We start from the raw sequence: 14,770 nt of genomic DNA, 5'->3' as shown, positions 1-14,770 counted from the left end.
AGGAGACGTCACGCTGACCGTACATGTGTTGAACGCGGAGGTGCCGTCCATTCGGCGCTAGGATCACGTCGAGTACGACTCCCTCATCCCCGTTCTTTGAATGCTTCTGTTCGCGATCTACAAAGGTATGTAGATGCAATCTGAATACTCGTTGCTAGATGAACTCATAGATGGATCTTGGTGAAACCGTAGGAAAATATTTGTTTTCTGCAACGTTACCCAACATCAATGATGTTCAACGCCTGGCAGGACGGATTGCCGCGTTTAGCCGGTTTATCAGCCACCTTGGTGAGAAGGCAATCCCTTTGTATCAGATGTTGAAGAAGACGGATCAATTCGTCTGGAGTTCCGCTGCTGATGAAGCATTTGAGGACTTAAAGCGGCAATTGGCCAATCCACATGTGCTCGCCGCTCCCATTGACAAGGAGCCGTTACTACTGTATGTAGCTGCTAATGCTCGTGCGGTCAGCGTGGCTATTGTGGTGGAGCGAAAGGAGGCAGGTAAAGAGCATCCGGTTCAACGTCCGGTCTATTATATCAGCGAGGTACTCATTGAGTCCAAGCAAAGGTATCCGCATTGGCAGAAGCTGGTATATGGAGTTTTTATGGCAAGCTGGAAGCTCAAGCAATACTTCCAAGGGCATCCCATTACGGTGGTCAGTTCGGCTCCCTTGGGGGATATCATCCAGAACCGGGAAGCGACTGGCCGGATTGCCAAGTGGGCCATAGAGCTTGGGCCGCACGGTTTGAAGTATGTGCCTCGGACGGCGGTTAAGTCTCAAGCACTTGTTGATTTCATCAATGATTGGACGGAACTGCAAGCACCTGAAGAAAAGCCGGATCACACATATTGGACCATCCATTTTGACGGATCCAGGCAATTGGAAGGCTCGGGGGCTGGAGTCGTATTAACTTCCCCACGAGGTGATAAGTTTTGTTATGTTCTCCGCTTAATGTTCCCTTGTACTAACAATGCAGCTGAGTATGAAGCCTTGCTCCATGGTCTCCGGATGGCTAAGGAGATGAATCTAAGTCGAGTTAAGTGCTTCGGTGACTCGGACCTCGTGGCTCAGCAAGTATCTGGCACTTGGGACTCCAAGGACCCACTCATGGCAGCATATCGTCGTGAGGTGGATATTGTTGCAGGTCACTTTAAAGGCTATCAGGTGGACCACGTGGACCGGCGGAAGAATGAAGCAGCGGCCGCTTTAAGCCGGCTGGGCTCTCAGCGCAAACTAGTCCCGCCTAATGTTTTTTTGGATGTGCTGCACAACCCGTCGGTCAAGATCCCTGGTGAAGCGGATTTGGCTATTCCTGATCCGGAGGCTCAATTGGTGGCAGCTCTTCATGTTATTCCGGATTGGACGCTCCCTTACCTGGCGTACAAGAACCGGGGGGGTTACCAGAGGATGAGACTCTGGCCCGACAGATAATCCGGCGATCCAAGTCCATGACTATTATCAACGGCGAGTTACATCATTGCAGTGTGTCAGGGGCGTTTCAACGCTGTGTGTCTCCGGAAGAAGGCCGTGAAATTTTGCGTGAGATCCACGAAGGAGATTGTGGTCACCACGCCGGTTCAAAATCTTTGGTGGCTAAAGCGTTTCGCCATGGCTTCTATTGGTTAACTGCTCATACTGATGCGGAGGATCTGGTCAAACGATGTGACAGTTGCCAAAAGTTTTCAAGATGTGCTCATGTGCCGGCTCAAGAATTGAGAATGATTCCAATTACTTGGCCGTTTGCGACTTGGGGGCTGGATATGGTTGGGCCTTTCAAAAGGTCCAAAGATAAGAAGACCCACCTCCTGGTGGCGGTTGACAAGTTTACAAAGTGGGTGGAGGCAGAACCTGTTAGCAAGTGTGATGCAGCCACGGCGGTTCAATTCATCAAAAAAGTGATTTTCCGGTTTGGCTTTCCACATAGTATCATCACAGATAATGGTACCAATTTGTCCAAAGGTGCCATGAAGGAGTTCTGCGAACGGGAGCGCATCCGGCTCGACGTTTCATCGGTGGCACACCCACAGTCCAATGGTCAAGCAGAAAGGGCTAATCAAGAGATCTTGAGAGGCATCAAGCCCCGGCTTATGGTTCCTTTGCAGAGAACACCGGGTTGTTGGGTAGAAGAGTTACCATCTATGCTATGGAGCATCAATACTACACCCAACAGATCAACAGGATACACACCGTTCTTCATGGTCTATGGAGCGGAGGCGGTTCTCCCTAGTGATATCCGTCATGACTCACCTCGTGTGGCGGCTTATGTTGAAGCGGACAATGAGACAGCACAGCAAGACGCTTTGGACCTGTTGGATGAAGAACGTGACATAGCAGCCGCGCACTCGGCGATTTACCAACAGGATCTTCGTCGTTATCATAGTCGTCGAGTCAGAACCAGAACCTTTCAGGAAGGAGATTTGGTGCTTCGGCTCATCCAAGATCACATTGATATGCATAAGCTATCCCCACCTTGGGAGGGACCTTTCGTGGTCAGCAAGAATCTGCACAACGGGTCATACTATCTGATCGATATTCAAGAGCATAAAGACTCACGTACATCAGAGGAGGAGACCAACAGGCCGTGGAACATAGCTCATCTTCGGCCTTACTATACCTGAGCCATTGGCTCTACTTATGTACATATTACGATGATGTATATATTATGATTAAATATAATAAACCGGAACCTCAGCTAAGGCGGGGTATCTGTTCTTTTACATCAAATGTGGTTACACGGAGTTGTTCTAAAGCGGCCTCCGGTTTACCCCTTGAGTTAGCTTTTCAAAAGAATCTTGTTATATCACTTGGGGGCTTGGTCGTGTTCGAACCAATGCAATACCTCTTGATAGGCGAGAGCCACCAGATCACTTGGGAACTTGGTCATGTCTGAACCAGTCATGCCTCTTGATCGGCCTAAGGCCACAGAATCACTTGGGGGCTTGGTCGAACCCGAACCATTGCCATGCCACTTGATCGACATAAATGCCACGGTTTCATTTGGGGACCTGGCTGACTTGAACCATAGCTACACCTATCGGGAACTTGGTCGTGTTAGACCATGGTAACGCCATCTGATCAGCTCAAATAAGCCACTTTTTGCAAACGGTTTTGTCATTGCCTTTGCTTCACACTTTTCTTTGAAAGATATTTCTTTCTTTTTATTGCGTTTTTTAAACCGACAAAGTTTTAAACCGGTTCAAACTGTCAATTGACGGAACACGGTCCATTTTAATCCGGAGACTATTTGCTCGGTTTGATTTTCTGTTAACATCCTATTACGGAGTAACACGGTGTTTTACAACCCGGCATGGTTTACACGGTAAACCGGCGTTATATATATACAGAAGCTGCTATCTCCTCCAAACAGTGTGGGTTTATAAACCTCCGCTTTAAGATTGGCTAAGCCAACTTCATGACCAACGATGACAGGTATTATGTATCTCAAAGATTTGATCATATGCTTAAATTTCAGATATTTTGATTTTACATATGCAGACATCATGTTCCGCCTGACGGTACAACCGTGGTGGCACTTTAAGATTTTTTATGTTGCAGAAAATACTTTGGACAGTTCATCGCCCAAAGGAAACACAAGTTGCAGTGGGTATGCACGAAGGCATATTAAGATCAAGAGTATCAGCTAGCCTGTTACAAGGCAACACGGTGCCCAGAATAAGATCATTGTTTTTCAAAGGAGAAGCAGTTTAAACCGGCTTCCAGTTCAAGCTTGGTCACCAGCCTGGCCTGATGGTTGTGGGTCATCCCGCGCCGCTTCAGCTCCAGTTTCTCTACCCAGCAATCAACAGTTGTCCAGTCGATTCCCATTAATGCTCGAAAGACAGCTTCATCATGGATCAGCAACGACGGTTCAATATCGGGAGCATAAGTATGCTTACGGATTGGAGGGATAAGATTTTTCGCTTCATGAATCGATGCAGCTACTCGCTTGTTTTGATTGTCATAATGGGCTTGATAGTGAGACAAGTCTGCTTCTTTAGCCAATTGACAAGCTAGCGGACGCACCTCCCGGTTTATTGCTCGTAGATCCGCTTCACCAAACTCTGACCCGTCTTCCTTCAAGCTGAGATAGCCATGAGCCGCTTCAATAGGATCAAAATCCGGCACCCAAGCTTTTGCCCGGATTAAGGCGTTGATTGCACCGGTTCGAGCAGCAGATTTCTTCAGCTCTTCAACCCGGGCAGGAAGCACCGACAGTTTCTACAGAGTGTCCTGAATCAAAGTGGGCGCCGGCTTGTTGTGGGATGCAGTACAGATGATCCGCTGTGCACCAGTGTACAGTTGTTCGATCAAAGTATAGGCGGCTTTCAATTTCTTCCGCACATCTGACCCCAAATGGCCAATGCGTGTCCCTGAAATATCACAAAGGGGTTAACAAACCGGCAGCTCTGTAAGACGGCCGAATCGACCCAGAAATCAAACCGGCTTACCAAAGATATAGCAGTGGTCATGGCATGCACATGCCGCTTTATGCTGGCCAGTTCGTCCACCACCGGTTTAAGTGCAGCCTCGGCATCTTCTGCTCGTTTGGTTAAAGCGGATTTTTCAGTGGCCCAATCCGCCCGCTCTTTCTTGAAGCCCTCCTTAAGCTGTTCCATGGCGCATAAAGCGCTGGTTAACTCCTCTTTTGCTTTGGAGGTTTCAGCTTGTTGGGACTTCAGATTTTCTTGGAGATCGGCGACTTGGGTCTCTTTTGTCTTCAGCTCAGCCTGCATACAGACAATTATATGATTCAGCAAGCAGTGCAAGAATTGAAGCACCAACCACATAACAAGTTATGCACTTGGCGCTTGGGGGCTAATGCCTATTTGATTTTCATATTTCATTTGATTATAAAGTCCCAAGTTCAATACAAGTATTCAACTTGGCACTTGGGGGCTAATGGCTATTTGTTCAAATAAGTTCTGATGCGGCGATATTAATTACTTAAGTCCCGGTTTTACTACATTAAGTTGAACCGGCCCTTGGGGGCTACGTCAGCGAATTTCGAGGCTTTCAGATTTATATTAGTAAGTCCCGGTTTGAAAGAAGATTACAAACCGGCCCTTGGGGGCTAGGCGAGTCAGCAAGGATTGAAGCATACAAGCAGGAAAGAGCATATGGAAGTTACCTCATATTTATCTTTCATCATGTTAACCAGACCAGCTTCATAGTCACGACTGGTATACAGCCGGTTCAGATAGCCGGAATGGATGTCTTGGGCGTTCAGAGCAGCGTAAGTCGCCAGATCAACATTCCACTTGCCCTTGCCAAAGGCAGCAAATTCTTCCTTGGCAGTATGTTTAGACAAAGCGACAGGATTGCTTGGTTCTTTATGGCCAATGCCAGTAATAACAACTTCATCATCCTTGACGTCGTCGGTTTGCATTGGGGCCGTCGACTTGGATGGACTGGTGGATTTTTCAATCCGGATGGGGCTTCTGGGCTGGTCAACAGGACCGGAGGTATCAACAGGCCTCTCTTCAGTAATAAGATCATCATCTTGTGGTGGTGGATCGTTTGGCACATCCTCACGGATGGCCGCTTCAGGGTTGAGTACTCTGTCCGGTTCAGGAATAGCATCTTCTTCAGCCGCTTTATCTAGGCGAGCCTTCTTGCTTGGCTTAGGCTTGGCCCTGAAAGGAGTAACAAAGGTCAGTACAGTATATGCTACAAAGTAATACACCAAAAGCATTATGATAAGTATGGCTTACCCAAGCACCGTTTTGAGCGGCGGCAGCTGGGTAGCTGATGACTCGCCAGATGATGAATGGGAAGTGACCTGATAATCAGAGTCAGACGGACTAAGAGGTTGACGAAGACAGCCCATTTTAGGACAAGCACTGACAGGCAAATTAGAGACCTCTGAATGGCGTTTCCGAACCGGACTATTCGGTAAACCGGCGGAGGTAACTACCTGGCCACTATGCTGGGTTGTGCGGCGAGCTTCGTGCTGTTGGGTCTTCATAAGAAATTTGGGATCCAAGTAAGCAAGAGGATGAGAAAATTTAACCTTCCAGTTTGCCTGACGGGTTTTTAGTGAAGGCAAAGGATCTGAATCGGAGGAAAGAATAATTACCTCTGCAACATTAGCATGACTGGCTTCGGCATCATCCTGACAAATATCATCATCAATAAGGCGCATGAAAAATAAGCCAAGTGAATCAAGCTCTACCTCAAGGTCCGGGTTACCCACATCGTCATCAGCGGCTGGATCAGAGGATGCAGTGGTTCTTTTCCTGTGGGTAGTCTTCTTCACAGCTTTAGTCTTTTGCCGGGTTGGTCGTTTCGGTTTATCTGCTTTTTCTGGCTTCTCCTGTGGAAGTTTCTTGCTCCAAAACGGATCATTACCCTGTTTAAACAGACGTTGGTGTTAAACAGTGACCAAATATACCAATAGCAGGTTCAGTAAAAAGAAAGATCAAACTCTTACAGCTGGCGGTTTGTTGGTGGCACAGAAGGGAAGCAGGCCGGTTTGAGCACAGACGTATTCCGGTTCATTCAGCATTTTATTCACAGCCTCTATGATTTCTTCATCGGTAAGCTGGATGTTAGCATGCCGCAGTGGGTCATCAACACTGCCAGTATACTCGCACATCAAACCGGAGCGCTGACTAAGGGGCAGTATGCTCCACGATATCCAACAGCGAGCGAGATCAACTCCTATTAAACCATTGGCCATGAAGGCTCTGAGCTTGGACAGTTGAGGAGCGTATTTGCTTCTCTCCTTGGCAGTTAACCTTTGCGGAAAGGGGTGTGTGTTGCTAAGCCGCTCCGGACGAAAGCCAGGCAAGGGATTTTCACCAGCAGGGGAAGTGTCTTTGCAATAGAACCATGTTTGATTCCACTCTTTGGAGTGGATGTGCAGTTTGGCGTGAGGGTATGTGACCTCTTTTCTTTTCTGAATCGCCACACCACCCAATTCTGTGTTGGAACCGTCAGTAAACTTAGTGCGGCGGTTTAGATGGAAGAAGTCTCTGAACAGTTCAACGGTGGGCTCCTCTTGAAAGAACGCCTCACAAAGTACTTGGAAATGACACATGTTTGTGACAGAGTTGGGGCCAATGTCTTGTGCGTGGAGTTGAAAATTGGCTAAAACGTCCCGGTAAAATTTAGAACCGAGCGGCTTAAAGCCCCGGGCTAAGTGATCTACGAAAACGACGACCTCTCCTTCTTGAGGTGTGGGAGGACATTCTTCGCCAGGGACCCTCCAATGGATGGTATTTTTGCTGCCTAAAGCACCGATCAGGACTAAGTTGTTCAGTTCAGTCTCTGTGACGCGAGAAGGAACCCAGTTGCACTCATATACTTGCTTGGCCATGATGAAATATATAAGGTAGATGATCCCGGTTCAAAAATGCATTGATTAAGGTACATTGGTATGTGCAATGTTAAACCGGAGACAGATCTATCTAAACCAGAGTTTTATGAAGCAACAACATCTGGCGGTTCAACAAGGGGACTAATGGTATATACCGGTTTGGCAATTTTTCTACAAAGTTAAACCGCCTGGCCTAAACATTGAATCAGATGAGTAAGTACAGAAACAGATTTCATAAGACTTCTCTACAGCGACGGATCTGAAGCAAGTTCAGAAAATAAGGAAAATATTCAAGGTTCAAAAAAAGAACAGTACTGAATCAATGGGCAGAGATACATATAGATCTATGGTCTTGAGGCATGAAACTGAAGGCGGATGCTAAAAACTACCGCTACACAGAGTAAGGATTTACAGATGCATCTAGGAGTTATCGTATGAACACGAAACAGGCGATGAACACTAGAAGAACATGAAACCCTAGAGCAGATCTATATTGAAAAGAACAGAAGACTTACTGGAGATAAGAAAGACGCGGAAGGTTGCCGTGGTGCTCTGGTGCGCCCAGGTTGATGCAGCGGCCAAGGTTGATGCAGAGGTTGACGGTGGCGGCGGAGCTCCGAAACTGGGCGACGCGAGGAAGACGAAGCACAAGGGCACGGAGGGGAAAAAGAAATGACCCTTCGGTCCTATTTATAAGGCAAGGGACAGGAGTCAGGCGTGAAAATTAAGGGACCGTGGGTTTGGAGACGAAGATGTTGCCTTAATTGTCGCAGACCTATTAAGGTCCTTTATAACAGGTGACGTCACGCCGGTTTACCATGACCAGAGAAGATGACATCACGGCGGTTCAACAAACTACAAGAAGATATTGAAGATGAAGATTTTTGCTAAAGGATTGACATGAACATGTTCAAATCAATCTGGGGCCTAATGTTGGGGATATCACTACTGGGTATAAACCGGCCTATCTGGGCCGGGTTAACTTCGTCAGTAGTTAAGTATGTTAAAGCCCAAGAAGGCAGATGAGGGCTCAAGGCCCATAGTCGGTTCAAGGCCTGTAGCCGTAAACCGGCGTTGGTATTTAACTTGTATTGTAAGTTAGGAATAAGTAGAGACCAAACCGGACACATCTATGAGCCGGTATTGGGACTCTGTGAACCGACGGGCGTCACCCGTGTATATAAGGGGACGACCCGGCGGCGGTTCAAGGACGACAGACAACAACTCGAGATATATGCGAAGCTTGTTTGCTCTCCGGTCATCGAAACCCTATCAATTCCATCAAAACTAGACGTAGGTTTTTACCTTCATCGAAGGGGCCGAACTAGTATAAACTCTTTTGCGTCCCTGTGTCCGCTTTAACCCCTTCAAGCTAACCCGTCGCGATGGCCCCACGACTAAGTCCTTTTTCTAGGACATCTGCCGTGACAAAACCACGACAGCTCGACGGAGCCGCACATGCCGTTGACGAGCATGTGGAATCCGCCGCCCAAGCTCTGTTTACCAAGACATCGTCGCGGGCTCGCTGTTCATCTGCAAATCGACGTCCGCCCCTCCCCCGTGACTCTCTCCCCGCCGGCTGTGACATCCCGGACACTGCTTATCCGCTCTTTACCCTGGCGTCCGGCTGCCTACTACGTCAGGTTCCCGTTTCAGCGACGGTGGTCAGTGCGATTCTGCACCGTGCTTTGCTTTGCCCCGTCGGCGGATGCAATGCGTGTGTGTGCACTGGCCTCGAGTCTAGCTTGGAGGCGGCGAGGTGGCTAGGCAGCGCTGCTTGCTCTGTTTCTACTGGCGCTGCTTGTTGTACCTGCTTCTTGTAAGTTCTTGCTCTAGCTGATGCCTGTACGTTTTGGATGTCAGCAAAAAGTTTGCAATGCAAGTGGCAGGTGACAACTTATATAATTCGGAATTTTGTTATATCCACTTAACCACTTGGTGTAAATCTGATAGGTACTTATAAACTGCTTTTGATGTGTTTTCCTCGTGAACAAATGTAAATGATATTAGAACTGAAATTTTATAAGGCTGTGTACTTAAAAGTTTAGACTGATTCGATGCATCTTTAAAGACTGAATTACAGGATGTGTGCTATGGTTCACACATAATACCTTGCTATTTAGATATTCTGCCTATCAGTGAAGTTTGATTAATCCGTTGATGTATATGGGTTTGTGTAAACTGAAATTGTGTGCGTAGCCTGATTTATGGAGCAATGGATAACAAGGTGTGAACTATATATTTTATTTGAGTCAAGGATTGTTGAGTACCATAACTAATCCATTATTTTTTCCATCTTGCAGCTCTTTGTGAGCTGGGCTATGTGGCGGCATCTATGATGAGTATCGCTACTAAGGGATGCTTGTTCACGTGAGGCAAAATTCGCCGTCTTCGATTTAACTAAAATCATGCTATAGCTTGATATGTACACCTCAATGAATGGTAGTTCTCCATTTATAAGTAGAGTCAAACATCATTATGAAAGCAAGCTGCCCAATTTATATGCGTTGATTTGACTGATGCCGTGTCATGATTTTCATTACCAATATGCATATTTGTCAACCATCGTGTTTATCTCATAGGTGATCTCTTGCCGCATGGCCCTCAGGTGGCCCGGTTTGGCTCAGATTTGGGTTGTAGTGCTGCTGGTGTTTGTTGTTTTTTCGTCCGTGTGGCCATCTACTCCCTCCGTTCTCTTATGGCTACGGCTGTGAAGCTACTGTAATTCACAAGGTTTTCTACCAGCTTTTTTTCACTACTTTCTACTGAGTGTACTGTATTTTTTGCTTTTTTCTTTTCTTTCAGTACACTGTATCGAGTGATATGGTTGGAGAAGTAAAGTGTGTTTATCCTTACATTAAACAAATAGGTGCCATTCAAGTGTTAATACAAGTATCATACTCACCTGTCGAGAATCGAGATCAACAACTGAACTGAAAATCTTTATTTGTTATGTTGTCAGGTGGACGAGGGCTTCAATGTCTTGGCCTGACGTCCACGGACCTAGCTGGATGGTCACCACCACAATTTGTGTCATTCATCAGCGTACCAAACAGGACTGCTCACCACAGAATCGGATGCACCACAAGTATGAACACGCCGCCATCTGCTCACTCCTCCCTCGTCGTAGGTCGGCAGATGATGAGGAACTTCCATCCCATGGTGAGTTTCATTTGCCTTTAGGCGATTTGCCTCAGTAAGTTTGGGCTTTCTACAGTACACTACATTCTACTGACAGTGGATTAGGATTATCCTCGATCCATGACTTTCAATCATTCCTCTGCCATATCGTGCTAGGCTTTAGATTATGGTAATGCAAATCCCTCTCCCTCCACCTCCTCAGTTCGGAATCATTGTTCCTGTAATAGTGAAGATGAAAAACAATTCTAACTGTCCTTTCTGGAAATTGTTTGATGGTGTCCATTGTAGGCTAAGTTTTATTGTTTTCCAAGTTTGAATCAAACATGCTGGTGCCAGTTCTGCCCTTAAAACTTGCACACTCCTATATTTCACACACATGAGTTTCTTTAAAAATGCACACGTGGTGTAATGGAGGAGGTTCTGAGTGTGTGATGCCTTCGTTGTCTCCTCTTTGCTAGGTTCAGGGCTAGGTATTGTGGCATTTGAGATATCGCATTAAGCCCTCCAACTCTCTAGCAAAATTATGTTTACATTATTCGTAGGTACTACAAAAAATTTGGTATAAACGATGGATGCCTCGGTGGTGATACTGAATCAAGAGATATAGCTTCTAATGAGAAAGGTGTGGTAACTCTTTAATTGAAATGCCTAATTTGACCCCCTCTTTACTAGGATCAGAGCTAGGTACTGCGGCATCTGAGATATCGCATTAAGCCCTCCAACTCCCTAGCAATATTATGTTTACATTATTCATAGGTACTAAAAAAAATCGGTATAAATGGTGGGTGCCTCGGTGGTGATACTGAATCAAGAGATACATTTTCAAATGAGAAAGGTGTGGTAACTCAACTGAAATGTTCATGTTACCCAGTATGGTTTGGAAATGAGTTGAAAGAGTGCATTTTTTCAGTATAGGATTGTATGGAACTGAATCATTCTCTTTTGAATAATGTATTTTTATGACGAATTGTCCAATGTTGTTAATGTGCAATAGAAGCATTTTCAAGATTTCAAGAAATAACACTCTGGAATTGCAAAAAAGAAACAATGGTGCTCTGCTATTTTTATTCAAACGAGCTATTCTATTTTCTTTCTTCACTTAGATCAACATAGATCATTTTCAAGCAAGAGAATTATAATAGTGCAAGCTCTAGATTGCTGCTTATAATTCAAAATACTCTTTGTTGTCTTGATAAAGTAGTTGTTCACTTGCAGGATGTGGGGTGTGGGGTTACGGTTGGAAGGGATAAACCTTGCGGGTTATCACCAAGCATTTGAAGAAAATGGTGCCAATGGAGAGTGTCTTGAAAGCATCTTCATGTTTACAACCGAACAGACTTATCAGGTTTTGTTATATGAAACAGAGAGATTGTACCACACGTTGTAAAATGTTGATCCACATTACATGTTGTCCCTTACTATGTTTTACGACATATCAAATTCACCACATACACCAATTTGCCCAACAGTTTCCTCCAATGACAACGAGGAAGATAGGAGGGGAGGAAAACGAGGAAGATAGGAGGGAAGGAAGGGAGGCGCTAGGGTCGCCACTCATGTCACTCGAGCAAGCGACATGGGGGCCTTTTCTTTCTCGAGAACAAACTTCCATGACTGACACGTCTGCCTTATCTTCTTTGAGCACGAACCTCCACAAATAGCCTCACAAATCTGGTTGTAATATTTATATAGACGTGCGTTGCACGTGCATGTTTACTAGTTTAAACTAAGGGGCCACATGTCATTGTTTATATAGACTAATCAACACTAAATTAGTTCCTACCTAAACTAGTCCAAATTAATCCTAGATTAATTAAGCCAAGGACCGGCCGGTGGCACAGCCAACTGTGGCTGTGCGCGCACACACACACATACACACACGACACACACACTGCACACGCACACGGCTGTAGCCATGGCCGTGGCTAGCAGCATCAAGTGGCGGCAATGGCGGCAGCGGGCGCCCGCGCGAGCAAGCAGCGGCATCAGGCGAGCGCGCGCAGCAGGAAGGAGTTGCAGCAGTTGTGGCTAGCAGCAGCCGGCAGCAGCAAGCGGGCACACAGAGCAGCGGCGGCAACACTACTAGCAGTACGCAGAGCAGCAGCTAGCACCGCAGCAACGGAAGCGCGCAGGGCACGGTGTGGTCTGGGGCGGCCGAGTGCGAGCGTTGGCTCGGTGGGCGCACGATGCGAGCGCCTCGGCGGAGCTGCAGCCAGGTCGGCCACTGACGAACACGGGAGTGGTGGCAAACGACACAAATCGAAAGGGGAAAGTGAGGGGATCGGTAGAGGGGCTCACCCTGGTGCTTGTGGACGAGGTTGGGAGGTCGGGGGTGGCCCGGAGCAGTGGAAACCGGCGACAAGATGCGACGGCCGCAGGCGAGGAATGGCTCGATGCCGAGAGTACGGTGTGGCCCGGCTTGTACTGGTGCTAGGAGAAGAAGGAGTCGTCGCTGGCGGTCCTCTTGGACATCTCCTCACGACGCGGGGAGCACGGTGGCCGCGGCATCGACGGCAACATGTCGACGGCGGAGCTCAGGCGTGGTTCAGATCGATGGAGAGAGACGAGGAAGAAGAATGAGGGGATTAGGGTTTGGGGCGCCGCGAGGCAGGTCTTGTAGGCATCGGGGAGGCCGCGGGATGGCCGGCACGTCGACAGTCCCGGCCATGGTGGCCTGGATGGCTGCCACGCCCTTCCCCTGTCTCCTGTAGCGGGAGGTGGGAGGAGAGGTGGCAGTGGGCTGGGCCGAAGGCACTGTGGCCACATATGGTCCAGTGGCCCATTAGTTTTAGGTTCCTTTTTCATTTCCATTTATTTCAAATTCCCTTTTCTGTTTTGAAAAATGTTTGGCCACAAGATGTCTTTTGTAAAATATGGTGTTGTGCCACATAATTACCTTACAATAATTAGCATTGTTACAAAAAAAAAGTTTTGTGCGCATTAGTATTCATTTGAATTTTTCATAATTGCGAATGGGTGAAACAGATTGTTTTGGGCACTGCTTTATATAGGTTAGGGGCAATTCAATATCTCAAATAATATTGGTTTCTTCATGAAAATTATCTAGTGAATTTTTGCAACCCAGCGAACATTTTTGTTTTACCGCTTGAAGAAATGATAATTCAACTTTATTTGAATTTGAATTTGAATTGTATTCGGTTAGGAACAAAATGAGGTTTAGATAAATTAATTGCGATGACATGGCACCATTAGGGTGTGACTACTGTAGCTTAACTGCCGGGGTGTTACATTGTCATTCTCAAGTTCTTTTGCCAGATCATCTCTGTCGACGTGAAGTCTCTCATGACGTCCTTCAATATTCTGGGGTTGCGTTCCAAACTTCTGGGTTTCAACATCCTTGGCATGAACCATGGTCCTACTGTCCTTCAATTCCTGAAAAATCTCCGGCATCTCGAGGTTGTAGCTCCTCCAGCTTGGCTACTTTCAGCTTCTAGTTCCTAAGTTCATCACGAAATAGTTCCTTGTCAAATACAGCTTCCTGGAGCTCCATCTTAGAATTCTTGATGTACTACTCCAGATCCTGGTGATACACCGGCTAAGGTTAAAACTTCATCTTTTGCTGATAGGTGCTCCATCAGCCTTCTACCATCCAATCCTTCAGAAGAAATGCATGCATGCTTAACTCATCCCGATGACAATATTATAAGCGGATAATAACATCATGGATAACCGTGTTTCTTCTCTTGTCATTTCCATGAGCTTTCATTCCATAATTGATATCTCCTGCCTTAGGGTTTTTTGACAAAACTTTGAGTTTTTAACTCTCCATGTTCCGGTCTTTCTCCAATACACCTTGATCTCGGGTATTGACAGCTTCCTTAGTCTGCCAAGTTCTATAAGGGGTGCCTTCCTAGGTCATACAAATCTGGAAAATTCTATAGGGCCTTCAGATTATCCTAGTCTTCGGAGTCTTCAACCGCTGTAGTTTCCATTATTATAATACACGGTAAAATCCTCTTCATTCCGAAGTGGTCTTAGTTGTCCGATATCTTGTACTTCTTGAAGTGGTCTCATCAGCCGAATCTTCGTGTGGTCAAAAAGGGAAAGGGGTATAGTCTCACTAAAAGGGAATATTTGAATAAGCTCAGAAGAGAAGAGAGGTAAAAGATCTTTTAAAAATGAAGTTGTAGAGAAAATCTTTCCTATGGGCTTGCCAATTTCTAGGGTCACATCCTACAGTCAACATGTGCTCTGATACCATCTTGTAGCGACCCGACCTCAGACGGTCAAGTCTTTGTGCTTAAGTGTCATCCCTGGATCGGTATGCTGACACACACAATACTCGACG

The 14,770-nt window shown here is 46.4% G+C and overlaps 1 long non-coding RNA gene across 1 annotated transcript; it reads right to left on the bottom strand.

The window, feature by feature from the left end:
- Positions 1–6,060: 6,060 nt before the first annotated feature.
- LOC125545991 lies at positions 6,061–13,339 on the bottom strand. Its single transcript, XR_007300389.1, has 3 exons — positions 12,760–13,339; positions 6,196–6,351; positions 6,061–6,114 (listed from the first exon to the last, which is right to left on the bottom strand). It is a non-coding gene; the product is annotated as an uncharacterized LOC125545991 (long non-coding RNA).
- Positions 13,340–14,770: the final 1,431 nt, after the last annotated feature.

Source organism: Triticum urartu, chromosome 1, assembly GCF_003073215.2.
Source record: "Triticum urartu cultivar G1812 chromosome 1, Tu2.1, whole genome shotgun sequence".
Lineage (NCBI taxonomy): Eukaryota > Viridiplantae > Streptophyta > Magnoliopsida > Poales > Poaceae > Triticum > Triticum urartu.
This window is presented reverse-complemented; position numbering and strand designations above follow the sequence as displayed.